The sequence below is a fragment of the Macaca mulatta genome, chromosome 6, assembly GCF_049350105.2.
Source record: "Macaca mulatta isolate MMU2019108-1 chromosome 6, T2T-MMU8v2.0, whole genome shotgun sequence".
Lineage (NCBI taxonomy): Eukaryota > Metazoa > Chordata > Mammalia > Primates > Cercopithecidae > Macaca > Macaca mulatta.
Window position 1 is genome coordinate 123,786,159 of NC_133411.1, and position 14,465 is coordinate 123,800,623.

Consider the following 14,465-nt stretch of genomic DNA (forward strand, 5'->3'; position numbering starts at 1 on the left):
TTGCATTACCTAACTTCAAATTTTACTACAGAGCTATAGTAACCAAAACAGCATGTTACTGGTGTAAAAACAGATACATGGACCAATGGAACACAATAGATAACCCAGAAATAAATTCACACACCTACAGTTAACTCATTTTTGACAAAGGTGCCAAGAATATATATTGGGGAAAAGACAGTCTCTTCATTAAATGGTGCTTGGAGATTGGACATTCTTAGGCAGAAGACTGAAACTAGACCCCTATCTCTCATCAAATACAAAAATTAAATCATAATGGATTAACGACTTAAACCTAACTCTCAAACTATAAAACTACTACAAGAAAGCATTGAGGAAAATCTCCAAGACATTGGTCTGAGCAACAATTTTTTGAGCAGTATTCCACAAGGACAGGCAACCAAAGCAAACATGAGCAAATGAAATCACATTAAATTAAGAAGTTCTGCAAAGCAAAGGATAAAATCAACTGTGAAGAGACAACTCACAGAATGGGAGAAAATATTTGCAAACTACCAATCTGACAAGGGATTAATAACCAGAATATATAAGAAACTCAAACAACTTTTAGTAAAAAATTTAATAATCTGATTTTAAAATTGGCAAAATATTTGAATAGATATTTTTCAAAAGAAGACATACAAATGGCAAACAGGCATTTGAAAAGGTGCTCAACATCACTGACCATCAGAGAAATGCAAATAAAAACTACAATGAGATATCATCTCACCCCAGTTAAAATGGCTTACATCCAAAAAACAGGCAATAACAAATGCTGGCAAGGATGTAAAGAAAAGGTAACCCTTGCACACTGTTGGTGGGAATGTAAATTAGTATAACCACTATGGAGAACAGTTTGGAAGTTCCTCAAAAAGCTAAAAATTAAGCTACCATTGATTCAGCCATCCCTTTGTTAGGTATACAACCAACAGAAAGGAAATCACTATATCAAAGAGATATCTGCACTCCTATGTTTGTTGCAGCATTGCTTACAACAACTAAGATTTGGAAGCAACCTAAGTGTCCATCAACAGATTAATGGATCAAGAAAATGTGGTGTATATACACAGTGGAGTACTATTCAGCCATTAAAAGAATGAGGTCCAGTCATTTGCAACAACATGGATAAAACTGGAGATCATTATGTTAAGTGAAATAAACCAGGCACAGAAAGACAAATGTCACATGTTCTCCCCTTATTTGTGGGATCTATAAGTAAACACAATTGAACTCATGGAGAGAGAGAGTAGAAGGATGGTTACCAGAGCCTAGGAGGGTAGTAGGAGGTTGGAGGGAGGTGGGGATGGTCAATGGGTACAAAAAAAAGAAAAGAAAAAAATGAGTAAGACCTACTATTTGATAGCACAACAGGGTGTCTATAGTCAATAATAACTATTTTTAAATAAACAGTGTAATTGGACTGTTTGTAACTTAAAGGATAAATGTTTGAGGGGATGGATACTCCATTCTCCATGGTGTGACTATTTCACATTGCATGCCTGTATAAAAACATCTAATGTAACTCATAAATATATAAACCTATTTACTCACAACAAATATAACAGATTGTAAAAGAACACTGGAATTCAGCAGGGAAGTGACAGAGAACCTCTGAAGCCCAGAAAGAGGTATAAGCAGAGCAACCCAGCCCAGCTGAAATTGGCTCAGAGCCAGAAAAAACTCTCCAGTGCAGAGAAAAGGTAAGCAAGAAACTCTTCGTGGTTTACATTCCCACTAAAGACTTCTGCAGTCCTGGCCATGGGAGAGCTGCCAGGACTTGCTGTCCCTGAAAATAGGACAGGGAGTTTGTGGAGTCTCGGCAAAAGCACTGTTCTACAAAGGGAGTTCATCCTGAGTCCCATACACCTTCCAAGACCCAAGCAGTTGCAGCATGGCATCATTTCAGAGCTCAGCCCCCACCAGGGTACATACTGCCCTGGGTTCTAACAGACCTCAAATCTCCATATCACTGGGGTTCCACTGACATTCCCCCTACATTCATCTAGAGAGCTTCAATGTTGCAATGTCAGCTTGACCCAGCAGTGCAGCCAGATCCCCAGCAACCTAGCCCGTGCAGTGTCCTACACCCTGGGGTAGCTGTCCTCAGGACAAAGGGAGCTAGCTGAAAAGCATGCTCTCCAGAGCCTGAGAGCCACCTGCCTGGGACTGATGCCACTGAAAGCAGCCCTACCCCCTAGCAGCAGACCTGCCATGCACTTGCATGTGTCTTCAGAGGTCTCATGGCCTGAGAACAGGCCTACAGTGCCCACTGCCAACAACAAAAATCAAATCAATATGGCAGGAATAAGACCTCGCATGTCAATAAATAGCCTTGAATGTAAACTAATTAAATCCTTCCCTTAAAAGAGATAGACTGGCTGAATGACTTTAATAAAAACATGACCCAACTGTATGCTGACTAAAAGAAACTCATTTCACCTGTAAAGACACATATTGACTGAAAATAAAGGGATAAAAAAAGATATGCCATGGAAACAGAAACCAAAAGTGAGCAGAAGTAGCTATACTTAGATAAAATAGGCTTTAAGTCAAACTGTAAAAAGAATCAAAGAAGGTCATTATATAATGACAAAGAGGTCAATTCAGAAAAAGGATATAACAATTCTAAATATATATGCACTTAACATTAGAGCACCCAGATATATAAAGCAAATATTATATCTAAAAGAGGAGACAGACTTAAATACAATAATAGTTGGGGGCTTCAACACCCTACCCAGCATTAGATATATCATCTAGACAGAACAACAAAAAACAAATATTTGATTTAAGTTGTAATTTAGACTAAATGGACCAAACAGACATTTGCAGAACATTTTATCTAACAGCTACAGAATATAAATTCTTCTCATCAGCACATATAACATTCTCCAAGATATATCATATGTTAGACCACAAAACAAGTCTCAACAAATTTTTAAATGGTGAAGTCATATCAAGTATCACCTCAGGTCACAATGGAATAAAATTAGAAATCCAAAACAAAAGGAAAATTGGAATACACGGAAAGTAAAAATTATGCCCCCGAACAATCATAGGGTCAATGAGGAAATTAAGAAGAAAATCAGAAAGTTTCATTAAACAAATAAAAATAAAAGCAATCTGCTAAAACCTAAGGCATACAGCAAAAGCAATGAAAAGAGGGAAGTTTGTAGCAGTAAAAGCCTGCATGAAAAAAGTAGAAATATTTCTAATAAACAACTAAATGGTGTGCCTCAAGAAAAGCAAGAACAAACCAAACCCAAAATTAGCGGGGGAAAATAAATAATAAAGAAGAGAGTAGAACTAAACCAAACAGAGACTAAAAAAAGTAATACAGAGAATCAATGTAAGAAAAAGTTGGTTTTTTGAAAAGACAAACAAAGTCAACAAATTCCTAGCTAAGATTACTGATACAGGAAGAGAGAAGACCGAAATAAACAAATCAGAAATGAAAAAGGAGAGATTACTAACAGTTATCACAGAAATACAAAGACCATCAAAAACTATTGTGAACAACTATACGCTAACAAACTGGAAAACTTAAAGGAAAAGGATAAATTCCTGGAAACACATAACCTATCAAGATTAAATGAGAAAAAATATAGAAAATCTGAACAAACCAATTAGAAGTGGCAAGACTTAAGTAACAATAAAGCATTTCCTAAATAGATTTTTAAAAACCCAGGGCCAGATTGATTCACAGCAGAATTCTACCAAATGTATAAAAAAGAACTGGTGCCAATTTTCCTAAAACTGTTAGAAAACTTGAGGAGGGAACCCTCCCTAACTCATTCCACAAGGCCAGCATTACCCTGATACAAGACGAGTTCATAAGAGCCAAATAAAACTACAGGCCAATATCTTTGGTGAACATACACACAAAAACCCTCATCAAAATCTAGCCAGATTAATAGAACAGCACATCTTAACAATAATATCCTATAACTATGTGGGATTTATAACAGAGATGCAAGGAAGATGGTTCAACATATGCAAGACAATAAATGTGATAAATAACATCAACAGAATGAAGGATAAAAGCCATATTATCTCTGGCAGAGACATAACAAAAAAACCGAATTTTAGACCGATATCCCTCATGAACATCGATGCGAAAATCCTCAATAAAATACTGGCAAATCAAATCCAGCAGCCCATCAAAAAGCTTATCCACCACAATCAACTCGGCTTCATCCCTGGGATACAAGCCTGGTTCAACATACGCAAACCAATGGATGTAAACCATCACATAAACAGAACTAAAGACAAAAACCACATGATTAACAGATGCAGAAAAGGCCTTTGAAAAATTCAACAGCGCTTCATGCTAAAAACTCTCAATAAATTAGGTATTAATGGAACATATCTCAAAATAAAAAGAGCTATTTATGACAAACCCACAGCCAATATCATACTGAATGGGCAAAAACTGGAAGCATTCTCTTTGAAAACTGGCACAAGACAGGGATGCCCTCTCTCACCACTCCTATTCAACATAGTGTTGGAAGCTCTGGCCAGGACAATCAGGCGAGAGAAAGAAATAAAGGCATTCAATTAGAAAAAGAGGAAGTCAAATTGTCCCTGTTTGCACATGACTGTACATTCAGGAAACCCCATCATCTCAGCCCAAAATCTCCTTAAGCTGATAAGCAACTTCAGCAAAGTCTCAGCGTACAAAATGAATTGCAAAAATCGCAAGCATTCCTATACACCAATAACAGACAAACAGAGAGCCAAATTGTGAGTGAACTCCCATTCACAATTGCTACAAAGAGAATAAAATACCTAGGAATACAATTTACAAGAGATGTGAAGGACGTCTTCAAGGAGAACTACAAACCACTGCACAATGAAATAAAAGAAGACACAAACAAATGGAAGAACATTCCATGCTCATGAATAGGAAGAATCAATATTGTGAAAATGGCCATACTGCCCAAGGTAATTTATAGATTCAATGTCATCCCCATTAAGCTACCAATGACGTTCTTCACAGAATTGGAAAAAACTACTTTAAAGTTTATGTGGAACCAAAAAAGAGCCCACATTGACAAGACAATCCTAAGCAAAAAGAACAAAGCTGGAGGCAACACGCTACCTGACTTCAAACTATACTACAAGCCTACAGTAACCAAAACAGCATGGTACTAGTACCAAAACAGAGATATAGACCAATGGAACAGAACAGAGGCCTCAGAAATAATACTGCACATCTACACCTCTCTGATCTTTGACAAACCTGACAAAAACAAGAAATGGGGAAAGGATTCCCTATTTAATAAATGGTGCTGGAAAAACTGGCTAGCCATATGTAGAAAGCTAAAACTATATTCCTTCCTTATGCCTTATACAAGAATTAATTCAAGATGGATTAAAGACTTCAATGTTAGACCTAAAACCATAAAAACCCTAGAAAACCTAGGCAGTACCATTTAGGACATAGGCCTGTGCAAGGACTTCATGAATAAAAGGAGCACCAAAAGCAATGGCAACAAAAGCCAAAATTGACAAATGGGATCTAATTAAACTAAAGAGCTTCAGCACAGCAAAGGAAACTACCAGCAGAGTGAACAGGCAACCAACAGAATAGGAGAAAATGTTTGCAATCTACCCATCTGACAAAGGGCTAATATCCAGAATCTACAAAGAACTTAAACAAATTTATAAGAAACAATCAAACAACCCTATCAAAAAGTGGGCAAAGGATATGAACAGATCCTTCTGAAAAGAAGACATTTATGCAGCCAACACATGAAAAAATGCTCATCATCACTGGCCATCAGAGAAATGCAAATCAAAACCACAATGAGATACCATCTCACGACTGTTAGAATGGTGATCATTAAAAAGTCAGGGAACAACATGCTGGAGAGGATGTGGAGAAATAGGAATGATTTTACACTGTTGGTAGGACTGTAAACTAGTTCAACCATTGTGGAAGACAGTGTGGCAATTCCTCAAGGGTCTAGAACTTGAATTACCATTTGACCCAGCAATCCCATTACTGGGTATATACCCAAAGGATTATAAATCATGCTACTATAAGGACACACACACACACACATATTCATTGTGGCGATATTCACAATAGCAAAGACTTGGAACCAATGCAAATGTCCAAGAATGATGGACTGGATTAAGAAAATGTGGCACATATACACCAGGGAATACTATGCAGTCATAAAAAAGGATGAGTTTGTAGGGACATAGATGAAGCTGGAAACCATCATTCTGAGCAAACTCTCAAGGACAGAAAACTAAACACCGCATCTTCTCACTCATAGGTGGGAACTGAACAATGAGAACACAGGCGGGGAACATCACTCATAGTGCCTGTTGTGGGGTGGGGGACTGGGGGAGGGATAGCATTAGGAGAAATACCTAATATAAATTACGAGTTAATTGGTTCAGCAAACCAACGTGGCACATGTATACATATGTAACAAACTTGCATGTTGTGCACATTTACCCTAGAACTTAAAGTATAATAATAAAAAAGTATGATCATCTCAATAGATGCAGAAAAAGCATTTAATAAAATTCAACATCCTTTCATGATAAAAACTCTCAACAAACTAGACATAGGAGGAACATATCTCAAAATAATAAAGGCCATATATGATAAACCCACAGCTAACATGATGCAGAAAGCCCTTCTTCTAAGATCTGGAATAAGACAAGGATGCCCGTTTCCACCACTCCTATTCAACACAGTACTGGAAGTCCTAGCTAGAGCAATAAGATGAAAGAAAAGAAAAAAGAAAAGAAAAGAAAAGAAAAGAAAAGAAAAGAAAAGAGGAAGGAAGGAAGGAAGGAAGGAAGGAAGGAAAGAAAGAAAGAAAGAAAGAAAGAAAGAAAGAAAGAAAGAAAGAAAGAAAGAAGAAAGAAAGAAAGAAAGAAAGAAAGAAAGAAAGAAAGAAAGAAAGAAAGAAAGAAAGAAAGAAAGAGAGAAAGAAAGAAGAAGGAAGGAAGGAAGGAAGGAAGGAAGGAAGGAAGGAAGGAGAGAGAGAGAGAGAAAGAAAGAAAGAAAGAAAGAAAGAAAGAAAGAAAGAAAGAAAGAAAGAAAGAAAGAAAGAAAGAAAGAAAGAAAGAAAGAAAGAAAGAAAGAAAGAAAGAAAGAAAAGAAAGAAAGAAAGAAAGGAAGGAAGGAAGGAAGGAAGGAAGGAAGGAAGGAAGGAAGGAAGGAAGGAAGGAAGGAAGGAAGGAAGGAGGCAGGCAGGCAAGCAAGCAAAGGCATCCAAATTAGAAAAGAGGAAGTCAAATTGTCCCTTTTTGCTGATAATTTGATCTTATGTCTAGAAAAACCTAAAGACTCCAGCAAAAACTCTTAGATTTAATAAATTCAGTAAAGTTGCAGGATAAAATATCAACATACAAAAATCACTGGTGTTTCTGTACATCAACAATGATCTAGCTGAGAAAGAAATAAAAAAATCCCATTTGCAATAGCTATCAAAATAAATAAATATATAAAATACCTAGGAATAAATTTAACCAAGGAGGTGAAGGATCTCTACAAGAAAAACTACAAAACATTGATGAAAGAAATTGAAGAGGACACAACCAAATGGAAAGACATCTCATCCTCATGAACCAAAAGGATTAATATCATTAAAATGACCATGCTGCCCAAAGCAATCTACACATTCAGTGTAATCCCTATCAAAATACCAACATCATTCTTCACAGAATTAGGAAAAAAAAAAAAAAAAGCTAAAAATTATACACAATCAAAAAAGATGCAGAATACCAAAAGAACCCTGATCAAAAAGAACAAGCTGGAGGCGTCACATTGCCTGACTTCAAAATATGTTACAAGGCTAGAGTAACCAAAACAGTATGGTATCAGTATAAAAGCAGACATACAAACCAATTGAACAGAAGAGAATTCAGAAATAAGTCCACGTATCTACAGCCAACTAATTTTTGGTAAAGGCACCAAGAACTTACACTAGGGAAAGGACATCCTCTTCAATAACTGGTACTGGGAAAATTGGATATCCACATGTAGAAGAATAAAACTGGCCCCTTATCTGTCCACATATACAAATACCAACTCAAAATGGATTCAAGAAAAATGTAAGACTCGAAACGATAAAACTGTCAGAAAAGATAGGAAAATCACTTCAAGACATCAGTCTAGGCAAAGATTACACAGCTAAGATCTCAATAGCACAGACAGCTACACACAAATAGACAAATGGGACTACATTAAACTAAAAAGCTTCTACACAGCAAAGGAAACAATCAACAGAATGAAAAGACAACCTGTTGAATGGGAGAAAATATGTGCAAACTACTTATCCAATAAGGGACTAATATCCCAAATGTATAAGAAACTCAAATAACTCAAGACTAAAAAAAATCCATTAAAAATTGGACTACTGATGTGAATAGATATTTCTCAAAAGGTGATGTAAAAATCGCCAACAGACATATTTTTAAAAGAAGCTCAACATCACTCATCATCATGGAAATGCAGATAAAAAACACAAGGAGATATCATCTTTTTCTTCCACAGGTTATTGGGGTACAGGTGATATTTCGTTACATGAGTAAGTTCTTTAGTGGTGATTTGTGAGATTTTGGTGTACCTGTCACCCGAGCAGTATACACTGCACACTATTTAGAGTCTTTTATCCCTCGCTCTCCTCCCATCCTTCCGTACATGTCCCCAAAGTCCATTGTATCATTCTTATGCCTTTGCGTCCTCATAGCTTAGTTCCCACATGTGAGTGAGAACATATGATGTTTGGTTTTCCATTCCCGAGTTACTTTGTTTAGAATAAGAGTCTCCAATTTCATTCAAGTTGCTGTAAATGCCATTAATTAATTGTTTTTTATGGCTGAGTAGTATTCCATCGTACATATATACCACAGTTTCTTTATCCACTCGTCGATTAATGGATATTTGGATTGGTTCCACAATTTTGTAATTGCGAATTGTGCTGCTATAAACATGTGTGTGCAAGAATATTTTTCATGTAATGACTACTTTTCCTCTGGGTACATACCCAGTAGTGGGATTGTTGGATCAAATGGTACTTCTACTTTTAGTTCTTTGAGGAATTTCCACACTGTTTTCCACAGTGGCTGTGCTAGTTTACATTCCCATCAGCAGCATAGAAATGTTCCCTGTTCAACACATCCACACCAACATCTACTGTTTTTGATTTTTTGATTATGGTCATTCTTGCAGGAGTAAAGTGGTATCGATTGTGGTTCTGACTTGCATTTCCCTGATCATTAGTGATGTTGAGCATTTTTTCATATGTTTGTCAGCCATTTGTATATTTTCTTTTGAGAATTGTCTATTCATGTCCTTAGCCCACTTTTTGATGGGATTCTTTTTTTGTTCTTGTTAATTTGTTTGAGTTTGTTGTAGATTCTGGATATTAGTCGTTTGTCAGATGTATAGATTGTGAGCACTTTCACCCACTCTGTGGGTTGTCTGCTTACTCTTCTGACTGTTCCTTTGGCTGTGCAAAAGCTCTTTAGTTTAATGAAGTCCCAGCTATATATCTTTGTTTTTATTGCATTTGCTTTTGGGTTCTTGGTCATGAAATCCTTGCCTAAGCCAGTGTCTAGAGGGGTTTTTCAATGTTGTCTTCTAGAATTTTTATAGTGTCAGGTCTTAGATTTAAATCTTTAATCTATCTTGAGTTGATTTTTATATAAAGTGAGAGATGAGGATCCAGTTTCATTCCCCTACAGGTGGTTAGCCAATTATCCCATTACCATTTATTGAAAAGGATGTTTTTTCCCCATTATATGTTCTGGTTTGCTTTGTCAAAGTTGAGATCTCTGTATTTGGGTTGATTTCTGGGTTATCTATTCTGTTCCATTAGTCTGTGTGCCTATTTTTATAGCAGTACCATGCTGTTTTGGTGACTATGGTCTTATAGCATAGTTTGAAATCAGGTAGTGTGATGCCTGCTGATTTGTTCTTTTTGCTTAGTCTCGCTTTGGCTATGTGGGCTCCTTTTTGGCTCCATATGAATTTTAGAATAGTTTTTTCTAATTCTGTGAAGAATGATGGTGGTATTTTGATGGGGATTGTGTTGAATTTGTAGATTGCTTGTAGCAGTATGGTCATTTTCACAATATGGATTCTACCCATTCATGAGCATGGGGTGTTTCCATTCGTTTGTCTCATCTATGATTTCTTTCAGCAGCGTTTTATAGTTTTCCTTGTAGATATGTTTTGCCTACATGGTTGGGTATATTTGTAAGTTTTTTTTTTTTTTTTTTTTTTTGCAGCTATTGTGAAAAGGACTGAGTTCTTGATTTGGTTCTCTTCTTGGTCACCATCGATGTACAGAAGAGCTACTGATTTGTGTACATTAATCTTGTATTTGGAAACTTTGCTGAATTCTTTTTTCAGTTCTAGGAGCTTATAGAGGAGTCTTTAGGCTTTTTGAGGGAAACAATCATATTGTCAGCAAATAGTGACAGTTTAACTTCCTCTTTACAATTTGGATGCCTTTTCTTTCTTTCTCTTCTCTGATTGCTCTGCCTAGGACTTCCAGTATTATGTTGAAGAAGAGTAGTGAGAGTGGGCATCCCACAGTGGAATAAAACTGGAAATCAACTACAAAAAGAACCTAAAAAACCATGCAAACACATATAAATTAAATAACCTACTCCTGATTGATCACTGGGTCAAAATGAAATCAAGATGGAAATTTAAAAATTATTCTAACTGAATGACCACAATGACACAACCTATCAAAACCTCTGAGATACAGCAAAGATGGTGCTAAGAGGAAAGTTCATAGCCCTAAACACCTACCTCAAAAAGACTGAAAGAGCACAAATGGACATTCTAAGGTCACACCTCGAGGAACTAGAGAAACAAGAACAAACCAAACCAAAACCCAGCAGAGAAAAGGAAATAATCAAGATCAGAGCAGAACAAAATGAAATTGAAACAAAAAAAAAATACAAAAGATAAATGAAACAAAAGCTAGTTCTTTGAGAAGATAAATAAAATTGATAGACCATTAGTAAGATTAACCAAGAAAAAAAAAGAGACAATCCAAATAACCTCATTAAGAAAGGAAACAGGAGATATTACAACTGATACCACTGAAATACAAATGATTATTCAAGGCTACTAGGAACACCTTTACACACATAAATTAGAAAATCTAGAAGAGATGGATAAATTCCTGGAAAAATACAACCCTCCTAACTTAAATTAGAAAGCATAAGATACCCTGAACAGATCAATAAAAAGCAGAGATTGAAATGGAATTTAGAAAATTATCAACAACAACAAAAAAGTTCAGGACCAGATGGATTCGCAGCAGAATTCTATCAGACATTCAAAGAAGATTTGGTACCAATCTTTTTGACACTATTCCACAAGATAAAGAGGGAACCCTCCCTAATTCATTCTATGAAGCTAGCATCACCCTAATACCAAAACAAAAAAAGGACATAACCAAAAAGAAAACTACAGACTGATATTTTTGATGAACATAGACACTAAAATCCTTAACAAAATACTAGGTACCAGAATCCAACAGCATATCAAAATGATAATCCACCATGATCAAGTGGGTTTCATACCAGGGATGCAGGGATGGTTAACATATACAAGTCAATATATGTGATACACCATATAAACAGAATTAAAAATAAAAATCACATGATTATCTCAGTATGCGTGGAAACAGTATTCGACAAAATCCAGCATCCCTTTATAATTAAAACTCACAGCAAAATTAGCATATAAGGGACATACCATTAACATAATAAAAGTCATCTATGACAAACCCAAAGCCAACATAATAATGAATGTGGAAAAGCTGAAAGCATTCTCTCTGAGAACTGGAGATATCATCTTAACCCTGTTAAAATGACTGTTATCAAAAAGAAAAATAATAGACACTGGCAACGATGTGAAGAAAAGAACTCTTACACACTTTTTGTGGGAAGTTAAATTAGTACAGCCATTATGGAAAACACTATGGGGATTTCTAAACAAACCAAAAATGGAACTACCATATGATCCAGCAATCCTACTAACTGGGTATTTATCTAAAGGAAAGGAAATCAATATAACAAAGGGATAACTGCACTTGCATGTTTATTACAGTACTATTCACAATAGCAAATATATGGAATCAACCTAAGTGTCCATCAGTAGATGAGTGTATTTTTAAAAGGTGGTATATAAACATAATAGAATACTATTCAGCCATAAAGAAAGAATGAAATCCTATAAATTGGAAATGGAGGACATTATGTTAAGTGAAATAAGACAGGAATATCAATAAATATTGCATGTTCTCATTCACATGTGAAAGCTAAAACTGTTAAGCTCATGGAGGTAGACAGTAGAATGATGGTTAGCAGAGGTTAAAAAGGGTCGGTGGTGTGGGGAGATGAAGATAGGTTGGTTAATGGGTATGAAAATATATTTATAAAAATAAGTTCTAGGGTTTAATAGCACAGGGGGTGACTATAGTTAACAATATATTGTATACTGCAAAATGGCTAGAGGAGAAAATTGGAAATGTTCCCAACACAAAGAAATGATAAATGTTCAAGGTTATGCATATTCTAAATACTCTGATATGATCATTATACATTGTATGTATACAGAATAGTAGACCATTCATAACCTGATCCCAAGTTATCTCAGTCTCTTGGTCTCTCTATAATTCTCTTTGACACTTTTCCTTCACCCAAAGTCCGTCCATACAACCTGTCTTGGGAATTCTGACATATCCTCCAAACTCTACCACCATACTATGTACTGTAAGGGATATGTGAATGGGACTTCCTCCAGTTGTGCAGTGTACAGCCTACCCAACTATATAATGACCCAGTACAGCACCCCACACATTCTACAGGAGAACTCCTCACTTTACATGTCAGTCACCTCCACTAGACTCTAGGTTACCTGATGACAAGGTCTAAGGAAGATTGCAGAACAAAGCAGTTAAGGGCAGACGTTCTGTAGACAAACTGCTCGATTTATATTGTGGTCATAACACATAATGCCTGTGATCTGAAAAAGGGGAAAATTGAACTATCCTCATAAGACAGAGTGTAAGGTCTAGCAGAGAAACAAGGGAAATGTTGAATGTTGTGCTGAAACAGAGTACAGGCTTGGTAAGAGTTTCCATTGTGTTTATCTGTGTATTCCCAGGATTTTAAAGAGTGACTAGAACCTAGTAGTTGCTCTGTCAATTTCTAATAAGTGAATTCATGTCTATTAATAAACGAATAAGCTTTGCCTCTAGGATAAAAGAGAAATATTGTTGTAGAAGGTTTATTTATTTTCCAATAGTTTGAAAGCCTGCAGCTCTAGAAATCATTTTTCTATATCCTGCTTACATTCAATGATAGCTAGAGAAGGTGGGAGAAAAGATAAAGCCTAGAAATTGATAATAAACTTAGTAAATAGAAATAACAGAAGAAATAGAGGACTATTGAGAAAGAAAACAGGAACCAAATATGGGAAATAAAAACCAAAGCAGGAAATGTTTAAGAAAAGAAAAAATGTGGGGATACACTGAAGAATAGAAAGACAAAAATACAGATAAGTAGTTGAGGAAAAAGGGAACTCAGTTACATATAAACCATTTTGGGACTTTTTCATAATCCCAGAAAACACTCCATTGCTCTCTCCTTTTATCATCTGAGCCTTGGAGTTGTTTTAGGCCTCATATGGCTCCTTCTCTTTCTCCTATTTTTCTTCCGTGTTTCTCCTGCTCACTTAGGACACTGTGAATTCAGCTCTGAAAGAACTGCTCCACCCTGAGATGAGGTTTATCCTTCTTGCTTAGCCAGTGGCCAATGAAGTGAATTGGGGAATTTTCCTTTTGCTCATGGGCTTACTTTGCAAAGGCCAATTCTAGGGTTTGATTTGTTTTCTTTTGCTAGAAAAAAATAGGGAGGAAAACAATCTCTGTTGTGAGAAGCCTGCACAGGAAGGGGTTACCTACACTGGGGAAGTTCTCTGTTTCAAAATGAAATTGGGTTAATTGAGAAGGGCATGGGGAAATACCGAAGCCCAATTAACAAGGTCTAAAGTCTCCCAATTAACAAGATAATTGTTAAATGGCTTTGGGGCAGCACTTAAGAGTTTTAGAAGCGAAACCACTTGTTCCAGGTGTTTAGTCAGAGAGTGATTTCAGGTCTTTTCCACTCTCAACCGCACATAAAAGGAGCCTAGAAGTGCAGAAAGAGATTTCAAGAAGAACAATGAGATCACTTGGACTCGGCAAGGGGAACATCACACACCGGGGCCTATCACAGGGAGGGGGGAGGGGGAAGGGATTGCATTGGGAGTTACACCTGATGTAAATGATGAGTTGATGGGTGCAGCACAGCAACATGGCACAAGTATACATATGTAACAAACCTGCACGTTATGCACATGTACCCTAGAACTTAAAGTATAATAATAATAAATAAAAAAAAAGAAGAAGTTTGAATAGAATACA